The sequence below is a fragment of the Salvelinus sp. IW2-2015 genome, unplaced genomic scaffold, assembly GCF_002910315.2.
Source record: "Salvelinus sp. IW2-2015 unplaced genomic scaffold, ASM291031v2 Un_scaffold1034, whole genome shotgun sequence".
Taxonomy (NCBI): Eukaryota; Metazoa; Chordata; class Actinopteri; order Salmoniformes; family Salmonidae; genus Salvelinus; species Salvelinus sp. IW2-2015.
The window spans coordinates 233793-244479 of NW_019942696.1; the positions used below are offsets into that span (position 1 = coordinate 233793).

Sequence of the window (10687 nt, forward strand, 5' to 3'; positions counted from 1 at the left end):
ATTTTTTTTACGCACTACACGCTTCAGCAGTCCCCGGTCCCGTTCGGTGAGCTTGTGTGGCCTACCACTTCGCGGCTGAGCCGTTGTTGCTCCTAGACGTTTCCACTTCACAATAACAGCACTTACAGTTGACCAAGGCTGCTCTAGCAGGACAAAAATTTGACAAACTGACTTGTTGGAAAGGTGGCATCCTATGACAGTGCCACGTTGAAAGTCACTGAGCTCTTCAGTAAGGCCGTTATACTGCCAATGTTTGTCTATGGAGATTGCATGGCTGTGTGTTCGATTTTATACACCTGTCAGCAACTGGTGTGACTGAAAGAGTTTGAAGGGGTGTCCACATACTTTTATAGATATAATGTATTTTCTTTTGACATGGTCCTTTTCAGCCCTATTCTAACAACTATGATTTGTATGATGAAGCCAGCTCAGTACGGCTCGGCTCAGTACGGCTCGGCTCAGTACAGCTCGGCTCAGTACGGCTCGGCTCAGTACGGCTCGGCTCAGTACAGCTCGGCTCAGCTCAGTACAGTGAAAATAAGATCTGACATTGATATGCTCCAGATTGTTCTTACCGAAGACCGGGTGTCGCAGCATCTCATGTTCGTGTGGGTTCTGTCCCAGGAGGGGGTTGGGGATTGCGCCGGGCGGGTAGGGAAAGCGGGCGAGATGCGGGCCTCCTGCCAGGGGGTCTACGAGGGGGTGCCCCCCCGAACCTGGAGGGCACACAAGACATTCACCACCGCCTGCACAGAGTCAGAACACCACATGGTCAGGGTACACTTATACATACAGTTTATCATGATACATCCTAATACACTGAAATACAGAACATACAGTTTATCATGATACAATACAGTCACTACATGACACAGCAGTAACCTGACACCCAGATAGTAGCAGTAACCTGACACCCAGATAGTAGCAGTAACCTGACACTCAGATAGTAGCAGTAACCTGACACCCAGATAGCAGCAGTAACCTGACACCCAGATAGCAGCAGTAACCTGACACCCAGATAGCAAGCCAGTAACCTGACACCAGAATAGGCAGTAACCTGACACCCAGATAGTAGCATAACCTACACCACAGATAGTAGCAAGTAACCTGACACCCAGATAGCACAGTAACCTGACACCAGATAGCAGCAGTTAACCTGACACCCATAAAAATACAGAATAGCAGCAGTAACCTGACCACCAGATAGCAGCAGTAACCTGACACCCAGATAGTAGCAGTAACCTGACACCCAGATTAGTAGCAGTAACCTGCCACCCAGATAGTAGCAGTAACCTGACACCCAGATAGTAGTAGTAACCTGACACCCAGATAGTAGCAGTAACCTGACACCCAGATAGTAGTAACCTGCACCTCAGATAGTAGCAGTAACCTGACACTCAGATAGTTAGCAGTAACCTGACACTCAGATGTAGCAGTAACCTGACACCCAGATAGCAGCAGTAACCTGACACCCAGATAGCAGCAGTAACCTGACACCCAGATAGTAGCAGTAACCTGACACCCAGATAGTAGCAGTAACCTGACACCCAGATAGTAGCCAGTAACCTGACACTCAGATAGTAGCAGTAACCGACACCCAGATAGTAGCAGTAACCTGACACTCAGATAGTAGCAGTAACCTGACACTCAGATAGTAGCAGTAACCTGACACCAGATAGCAGCAGTAACTGACACCCAGAAAGCAGCAGTAACCTGACACCCAGATAGTAGCAGTAACCTGACACTCAGATAGTAGCAGTAACCTGACACCCAGATAGCAGCAGTAACCTGACACCCAGATAGCCGCAGTAACCTGACACCCAGATAGCAGCAGTAACCTGACACCCAGATAGCAGCAGTAACTACCCCGATGTAGTAGTAACCTGACACCCAGATAGTAAGTAACCTGACACCCAGATAGTAGTAACCTGACACTCAGATAGTAGCAGTAACCTGACACCCAGATAGACAGCAGTAACCTGACCCACTCAGATAGTATCAGTAACCTGACACCAGATAGTAAAGCAGTAACCTGACACCCAGATAGTAGCAAGTAACCTGACACCCAGATAGTAGCAGTACCTGACACTCACAGTAGCAGTAACCTGACACCCAGATAGTAAGCAGTAACCTGACACCCAGATAGTAGCAGTAACCTGACACCCAGATAGTAGCAGTAACCAGGGGGGGGGGGGGGGGGGGGGGGGGGGGGGGGGAGGGGGGGGGGGGGGGGGGGGGGGGGGGGGGGGGGGGGGGGGGGGGGGGGGGGGGGGGGGGGGGGGGGGAAAGAAAAAAACACCCAGATAGTAGCAGTACCTGACACCCAGACATAGTAGCATAACTGTACACCCAGATAGTAGCAGTAACCTGACACCCAGATAGTAGTAGTAACCTGACACCCAGATAGTAGCAGTAACCTGACACCCAGATAGCAGCAGTAACCTGACACCTAGATAGTAGTAACTATCCAGTCTATTCGTGTCTCTGAATGTCCTTGAGTGGCCCAGACAGAACCTGGACTTGAACCCGGTCTAACATCTCTGGAGAGACCTGAAATTAGCTCCCCATCCAACCTGACAGAGCTTGAGAGGATCTGCAGAGAAGAATGGGAGAAACTCCCCAAATACAGCTGTGCCAAGCTTGTAGCGTCATACCCAAGAAGACTTGAGGCTGTAATCGCTGCTTCAACAAAGTACTGAATAAAGGGTCTGAATATGTCATTAAAAAAATTATCCAAAATCCATTTTAGAATAAGGCTGTAACGTAACAAAATGTGGAGAAATTGAAGGGGCCTGAATACTTTCCGAATGCACTGTATATATATATATATATATATATTATAACAGCATGCTACAGCTGCTAGGGATCCACAGATCATTAGAGGATACAGTCATCAAGGCATACCAAATACAAAGGACAATCAACTGGGCTAGCAACAAAGTCATTAAGAAAATAGCTATTGAAAATTAGATATATATTGCCATATTTGCTTACAGTATTGTTTTAAAATCAGAAAATAAGTGACGCTGAAGCTGTGATATAAATGCTTCACTAGAAGGTGGCAAATAAACTTAAACTTGATCTAGTAACAAATGTTTCTGTATGGCCAGGCGTGTCACCTTGGTGCAGGGAGTCCTGCTGGTGCAGGTGCAGGTGTGAGTGGATGTGGGAGTGCTGGTGGTGATGAGGCGTGATGTTGAACATCTGAAGCCTGGCGATAGGGTCGTTGGCCACCGCCGCCATCCTCTCGGCGTGCAGCCTCTCKGCCGCCAGCCGCTCCGGGTAGCTCATGTCTGGTCTGAGCTGGGGTCCCGCGGCCAACGCCAAACGCTCCCTCTCCAGGGGGTTGAGACCTGGGTGGAAGGAGGCGAAGGGGTGTGGTCCCGCCATGGAAGGTAAGGAGATGGCGCCGTGTCGTGCAAAGTGCTCCATGGGGTTAGCCGAGGGGTGCATGCCTTCTAGCTCCGGGGGTTTGTGTTCGAACCCAGGCTTCATCCTCTCTCTCAGCTCCCTCTCCCTCATCTCTCTCTCCCTCATCTCCCGCTCTCGCAGCTCACGCTCCCGCATGCCCGGGTCGGCGTTGTAGAGGCCAGGCATGTGATAGGCCATCAGGGGGTCGTTGGGGTTGAGGGAGACGAAGAAGGGGTGGTTCCTATTGGTCGGGGACATGACGTGAGGGCGGGCGTACTCGCTGAGGGTGCGCAGGGCGGGCGTGTCGGGGCCGATGTAAGGGGGCACTGCAGCGATGGAGGTAGGGGGGCCGTCGAAGGGAGGACGCATGTGGGCGGAGCCACCCATCTGGGGGTCACCCATACGGCCGTCGTGACACGAACTGGAGGCTTTCTGGAACAAATAGATATGTACAGAGGTTACACACACACACTGGGAGGTTATTACATGTTATAAAGAGGTTATAACGTGTAAGAATGATATAGGTTGTAAGGTGGTTGTAACAGGTTGTAAGGTGGTTATAATAGCTTGTAAAACATTATAAGGAGGTTACAATATGTTGTAAGCTTGGAACAGGTTATAAGGAGGTTATAATAGGTTGTAACAGGTTATAATGTAATAGGTTGTAACAGGTTCTAAGGAGGTTATAATAGGTTGTAACAGGTTATAATAGGTTGGAACAGGTTCTAAGGTGGTTATAATAGGTTGTAACAGGTTATAATAGGTTGTAACAGGTTCTAAGGAGGTTATAATAGGTTGTAACAGGTTATAATAGGTTGTAACAGGTTCTAAGGAGGTTGTAACAGGTTCTAAGGAGGTTATAATAGGTTGTAACAGGTTCTAAGGAGGTTGGAACAGTTTGTAAGGAAAAGGTTATACAAATGTGACTCGTTTCAGGAAACTGGGTGTATATCGCGTGTCACTACTTCAAAGGAGAGCCATTTGAACGTAAACATTATATTTMATCAAAATTCATTTTTTGGAACGTGAACRTTCATGAGCCTTAATAACATAACCTGTATGCCATCTGTAAATACGAATAAAATTGTTAAATTAGGAGCCTAGATGGTTTAGCCATGGAAAAATTGAGAGCAACCTTCCTGCTTGTCATGATTGGCTGAGATAATGAGTGGGCTGGACATGCCGAGAGATGAGTTCGGATTGGTTTGCCATGTAGCAGGCTTCTGTCTATAATATGAGCTGGTCAGTATGTGTAGGTAATCCTTTCTAACGCAGATTTTTATAAAGACATCACGTAGTAGGAACTGCATCAGTGTTGCTCTCCACGTTCTGGAGGACCGAGTTTTGAAATCAGTGGAATTAGAGTATGATAGCTAAGGAGATGAAGAAAATTCTGCCGTTTGATTGCAAATATGCAGACGGAGTCAAAAAGAGACCACACAGAAGGCTGTTGTATAAAACAGCTGTCTCCGGGATTACATCTTCAAACTAAGGGCAACCATGGCATCTGTGACGGAGAGGGAGAAGCATCCATCCATGTTTACGGGTAAGAGACTCTAGCTAGCTACATTTTCAGATATTACACGCTTCTAATTTTGTCAAAAAGTCATTTTAATTTCAAGTTAAAGTGTACTGCTAGCTAGCTAACGTGACATGTATGATCTGTGTAGTAATATTATTAGTGTCTCAGAGCCATTTGCATTGCTAGTTATAGCCTAATGTTAGCTAGCTAACATTGAACCAGGTTGGTTAGCWACCTTCAGATTCATGCAGGGTAGTAACGTTATGAGTTGGGATTACGGTTCATTGTTTAGCTAGCTGCTAGCTACATGTCTAAACAAACAAAAGACTCCACTACGCAAGTAACTATTTCAATAGAATGTTCATGATGTCACTGCAACAACTGTCGATAAATGTAGCTGGTAAATTCTCTCTGGTTATCTACTCCGATTTCAGAGCAGTCGTCTGTGTGCCAGAGCGCAGAATAACTGACAAATTTACAAACGCTCAACACCCGTTGAAGATGGCCGGTGTCAGTAAACATGCGCTCTGAATTTACGAGCGGCCAATCTGACAACGTTCTGAGTTTACGAACGCCCAGAGCACACTCTGGCACTCCAGATTAAATTTACAAATACACCTGTAGTATAAACCAGCCTTTAGTCTTGAAATCTTTGGTTGTTTAGTACATGGCCTCACATGTGAATCATTAAAGAGATGGGTGGGGCTAAAGCTTAAGATGGTGTGAACGATGCTGAATGGGTGTAGACAAAGAAGAGCTCTCCAGGAGGTACCAAAACATTCAAGGGCCATTTTCTCAAAAGTGAGGTTACAAGTTCATCAACTTTCAAAGCAGAATTACTTTCCGATTGTTCCTCAACTGCAGTGTATGATCTACCATTTTCTAGCTCTGAGTCTCTACTTTTATCCAATGTAAAAAGCACAAATTCAAATGTTGCTACATAAAACCTAATCTAGCTGGTCGGTCACAAATACTCTAGTGGGAATGAGAAACATATAGGAGGTTTTAGAACAAAATGTGGTTTCAATTCCCAGCGTGAAGTTGAGAGACAAAATTACACCAAAACCCCTCACCACAGCTCTCTCCTGTTCCTTCTCTCTTTCCCGTTCCCTCTCTCGTTCCTTCTCCCTCTCCTTCTCCTCCCGGGCTTTCTGCTCGGCCTCCCTCTTGACCCGCTCCAGTGCTTCTTCTCTCTTCTTGGCCAGTTTAGAAGCAGCCAGAGGAGTAAAATAGAAGTCTGTCCTAGCACACGTGTTGTAGCCACGGTCCAGATGCTTGTAGAACCTAGGAGACACACAAAGGAAAACAACATTCATATTTTGTAAAGAAACACTGTTTGGCTAACAAATACTTCAAGGAAATACACATTAATATATAATAAGGATGTAGTTTGGCTAACAATACTTCATAGAAATACACATTAAATATTCCAGGATTCACAGCTGGCTAACATCACAGTTCTCAAAAGACTCATACGACTTGTATACATGAGTCATTAACATTCTACTTGAACACCTTAAAATCTGTAAATCATGAATGATAAAAAAAAACGAAAAAATACATTAGCATAGAAAATGTGCTAAATGCATCAAAATGGCAAGCATCTTCAACAGACATGGGATGTAGTTTAATATTAACAGATCCTATTAACAGATCCTGCCTACCTCCATTAACCTCCATTAACAGATCCTGCCTACCTCCATTAACAGATCCTGTCTACCTCCATTAACAGATCCTGCCTACCTCCATTAACAGATCCTGCCTACCTCCATTAACAGATCCTGCCTACCTCCATGAACAGATCCTGTCTACCTCCATGAACAGATCCTGTCTACCTCCATGAACAGATCCTGCTGACTCCATGAACAGAGTCCTGCCTACCCATGAACAGATCCTGTGCACTCACTGAACAGATCCTGCCTACCTCCATGAACAGATCCTGCCTAGCTCCATGTAACAGAACCTGCCTACCTCCATGAACAGATCTTGCCTACCTCCATTAACAGATTCCTGCCTACCCCATTAACAGTCCTGCCTACCTCCATTAACAGATCCTGCCTACCCCATTAACAGATCTGCTACCTCCATTAACAGATCCTGCTACCTCCATTAACAGATCCTGCCTACCTCCATTAACAGATCCTGCCTACCTCCATGACACGATCCTGCCTACCTCCATGAACAGATCCTCTACCTCCATGAACAGATCCGCTACCTCCATGAACAGATCCTGCCTACCTCCATGAACAGATCCTGCCTACCTCCATGAACAGATCCTGCTACCTCCATGAACAGATCCTGCCTACCTCCATGAACAGATCCTGTCTACCTCCATGAACAGATCCTGCCTGACCCATGAACAGATCCTGCCTACCTCCATTAACAGATCCTGCCTACCTCCATTAACAGACCTGCTCCCTCCATTAACAGATCCTGCCTACCTCCATTAACAGATCCTGCCTACCTCCATTAACAGATCCTGCCTCCCTCCATTAACAGATCCTGCCTACCTCCATGAACATATCCCGTCTACCTCCATGAACAGACTCCCGCCTACCTCCATTAACAGATCCCGCCTACCTCCATTAACAGATCCCGCCTACCTCCATTAACAGATCCCGCCTACCTCCATTAACAGATCCTGCCTACCTCCATTAACAGATCCTGTCTACCGTCCATTAACAGATCCTGTCTACCTCCATTAACAGATCCTGTCTACCTCCTTAACAGACCTGTCTACCTCCATTAACAGATCCTGCCTACCTCCATTAACAGATCCCGTCTACCTCCATTAACAGATCCGTCTACCTCCATTAACAGATCCCGCCTACCTCCATTAACAGATCCCGTTCCCTCCATTAACAGATCTGTCTACCTCCATTAACAGATCCTGTCTACCTCCATTAACAGATCCTGTCTACCTCTAACAGACAGAGCCACTGAGCACAACAGGTAGTCACATTCAAATAGCCAATTGTGTGTGTGTATTCTGACAGTGTGTGGGTGCGGTCATACCGTGCTGATTGGCTAGCATGGCTGGGCGTGTTGACGATGGTAGGCTCGGGGAGGGGCTCCGTGGAGGGGCGGAGGGCTCTCGGCGCTCCTCTGATTCGTCGAGAGGTTCCTCCTGATGTGTACAGGTGGGAGGGCGGGACCTGGGCAGGCGGAGCTGACGGAGGCTGGGAGAGGCATGGAGATGGAGGAAGATGGGGGCTGGAGGCCTGGTGGTAGAGGAGGATGAGGAGGGGGAGGACAGCCAGAGGAGGAGAAGGGGCAGGACAGGGGCGAAGGGGTAGGAGGGAACGGGACTGTTTGATGTGTTGGGGTGGAGGATGGTGATGGTCCGGACGGGGTAGAGGAGGAGGAGGGTGGTGCTGGCTGCCTCGCTCTCTCTCTGAAAGGGGAGATTCTGGGACTGGGTGAGGACAGGGGGCTGGGCTGGTGGAGGCTGGAGCTGCTGGCCTGGCCTGGGCATGAGCTGGAGGGGAGGAGGATGGGCAGGAAGGAGGGGTGGGTGGACAGGGAGGAGAGGGGTTTGAGAGCGGGTGGAGGGGGCAGGTTGGAGGGCATCTGGGGGAAGGGGGGCGCTGTGAGGTGCGGAGCCCGTGTTTGTGAGACTGAGGGTCGCGGGTTGGGCATGTGGGGGATGGGAGTGGTGGGAGGGGGCTGATGTGGGGCATGGACATGGAAGGGCGGGGGGCAGGGGCTGCTCGCGGGGCGGCTGATTGGACGAGCCACCCTGGGACGACGATGATTGGCGGGGGGCGTGTGGCCCTGTGAGACGGCTGCTGCGATTGACTGAGAGGGAGCGGGGAGGGCGGGACCTGAGACTGGGGGCCCAATGGGAAGCTTTGAGGGGGCAGGGAGTGGGGGTGGGGCAGGTGAGAGGGGCAGTTTGGAGTGGGTGGGGCATGGATGATGGGTGGGGCATTGGGCCGTGGAAAGTGCTTGGTAGCGACTGGTGGAGCCTGGCGGTCCTGGGGTGGAACCTGAGACATCCCCTGCTGCGGAGAATGAGGCAAGGGGGAGGGCCGCCTCTGGGGGTGGAGCGACGCCCCCGATTGGATGAAGAGAGGGGCCGGCCTGTTGGGCATAGGAGCGGTAGAGGCAGTGGAAGAGAAGTGGGGGTGCGGAGGAAGGGTGACCTGGGGGACACGTGAGGGGCTGAGGAGGACGTGGAAGGTAATGGAGGGGTGGTGGAACGACACGAAGGTCCCTGGCTGACAGGACTGGGTAACCGGAGGGTGCTGCGACTGCCCCTCCCCTCTCACCCTCCCCTCTCTCTCTTGTCTCTGCAGTAAGAGCAGCTGTTGCTGGGCGAGAGTCCGAGTCACTCTCCCCGTCTCGGGGGCTGGGGATGGAGGGCGAGGAGCTGCGGTTGTCCTGGTCAATGTCTTTAGCGTCACTGCTACACTCCTCGTTGACGCTATGCCCGTCGGAGCTCTCGCCTTCGCCCTCTCCTCGCATTCTGACGGCGAGTCGGACCGACCAGCTCCTGTGGAACAGGGAAGAGAGCAGTGAAATTCCATACCACAATATTGTCATCATGAACACATCTCCTTACACTTGGGAGAATAAATGTCCAGGAAGAGAACAAAAGGTTTGGTATAAGCACTGTAATAACATATATCTAAAGCATATAGAGTGCTTTATCATTTTATTCATTTTGTGCATACAGGCCCTGGCCTTTAAGTCATTTCAATACTGCAGCCCAACCCCAGACGTTAGACACTATTCCAGAATACAGCCCAACCAGACAGTAGACACTATTCCAGAATACAGCCCAACCCAGACATTAGACACTATTCCAGAATACAGCCCAATCCCAGACATTAGACACTATCCAGAATACAGCCAACCCCAGACAGTAGACACTATTCCAGAATACAGCCCAACCCAGACATTAGACACTATTCCAGAATACAGCCCAACCCCAGACAGTAGACACTATCCAGAATACAGCCCAACCCCAGACAGTAGAAACTATTCCAGATACAGCCCAACCCAGACAGTAGACACTATTCCAGAATACAGCCCAACTCCAGACATTAGACACTATTCCAGAATACAGCCCAACTCCAACATTACACTATTCCTCAACACACAGAGCTACCTAACAAGACACTGGTATGAGATGTACTACTTAAGCACCTGGGTCTTGGACTTTTTGGCGCTTGTCCTGTGGTCCGTGTCCTCGGTGTCTGAGGCTCCCTTCTCTCTCTGGCGTTTGACACTCTTCATAGGAGACTCCTCCTTAATCTTCTGATGACAATCCATCAATCAATAAATCCATCATATCATACTATATTGTAATTTCCCAATCAGGCTTTCATACATATTCACCTGGTAAAGAATCTGAATGCTAAGGACCAAAACACTAATGTGCTGTGTGTGAGTCAATAAGTGTGTGTGTGTGTGTGTACAGTTGAAGTCGGGGTTTACATACACCTTAGCCAAATACATTTAAAACTCAGTTTTTCACAATTCCTGACATTCAATCCTAGTAAAAGTCCCTGTCTTAGGTCAGTTAGGATCACCACTTTATTTTAAGAATGTGAAATGTCAGAATAATAGTAGAGAGAATTATTTATTTCAGCTTTTATTTCTTTCATCACATTCCCAGTGGGTCAGAAGTTTACATACACTCAATTAGTATTTGGTAGCATTGCTTTAAATTGTTTAACTTGGGTCAAACCCTTCAGGTAGCCTTCCACAAGCTTCCCACAATAAGTTGGGTGATTTTGGCCATTCTTG

General features: G+C 48.5%; 1 pseudogene; it reads right to left on the reverse strand.

Annotated features, from left to right (window-relative positions):
- Window positions 1-10687, reverse strand: part of LOC112069509 (arginine-glutamic acid dipeptide repeats protein-like) — a 135403-nt pseudogene that overhangs the window by 3911 nt on the left and 120805 nt on the right.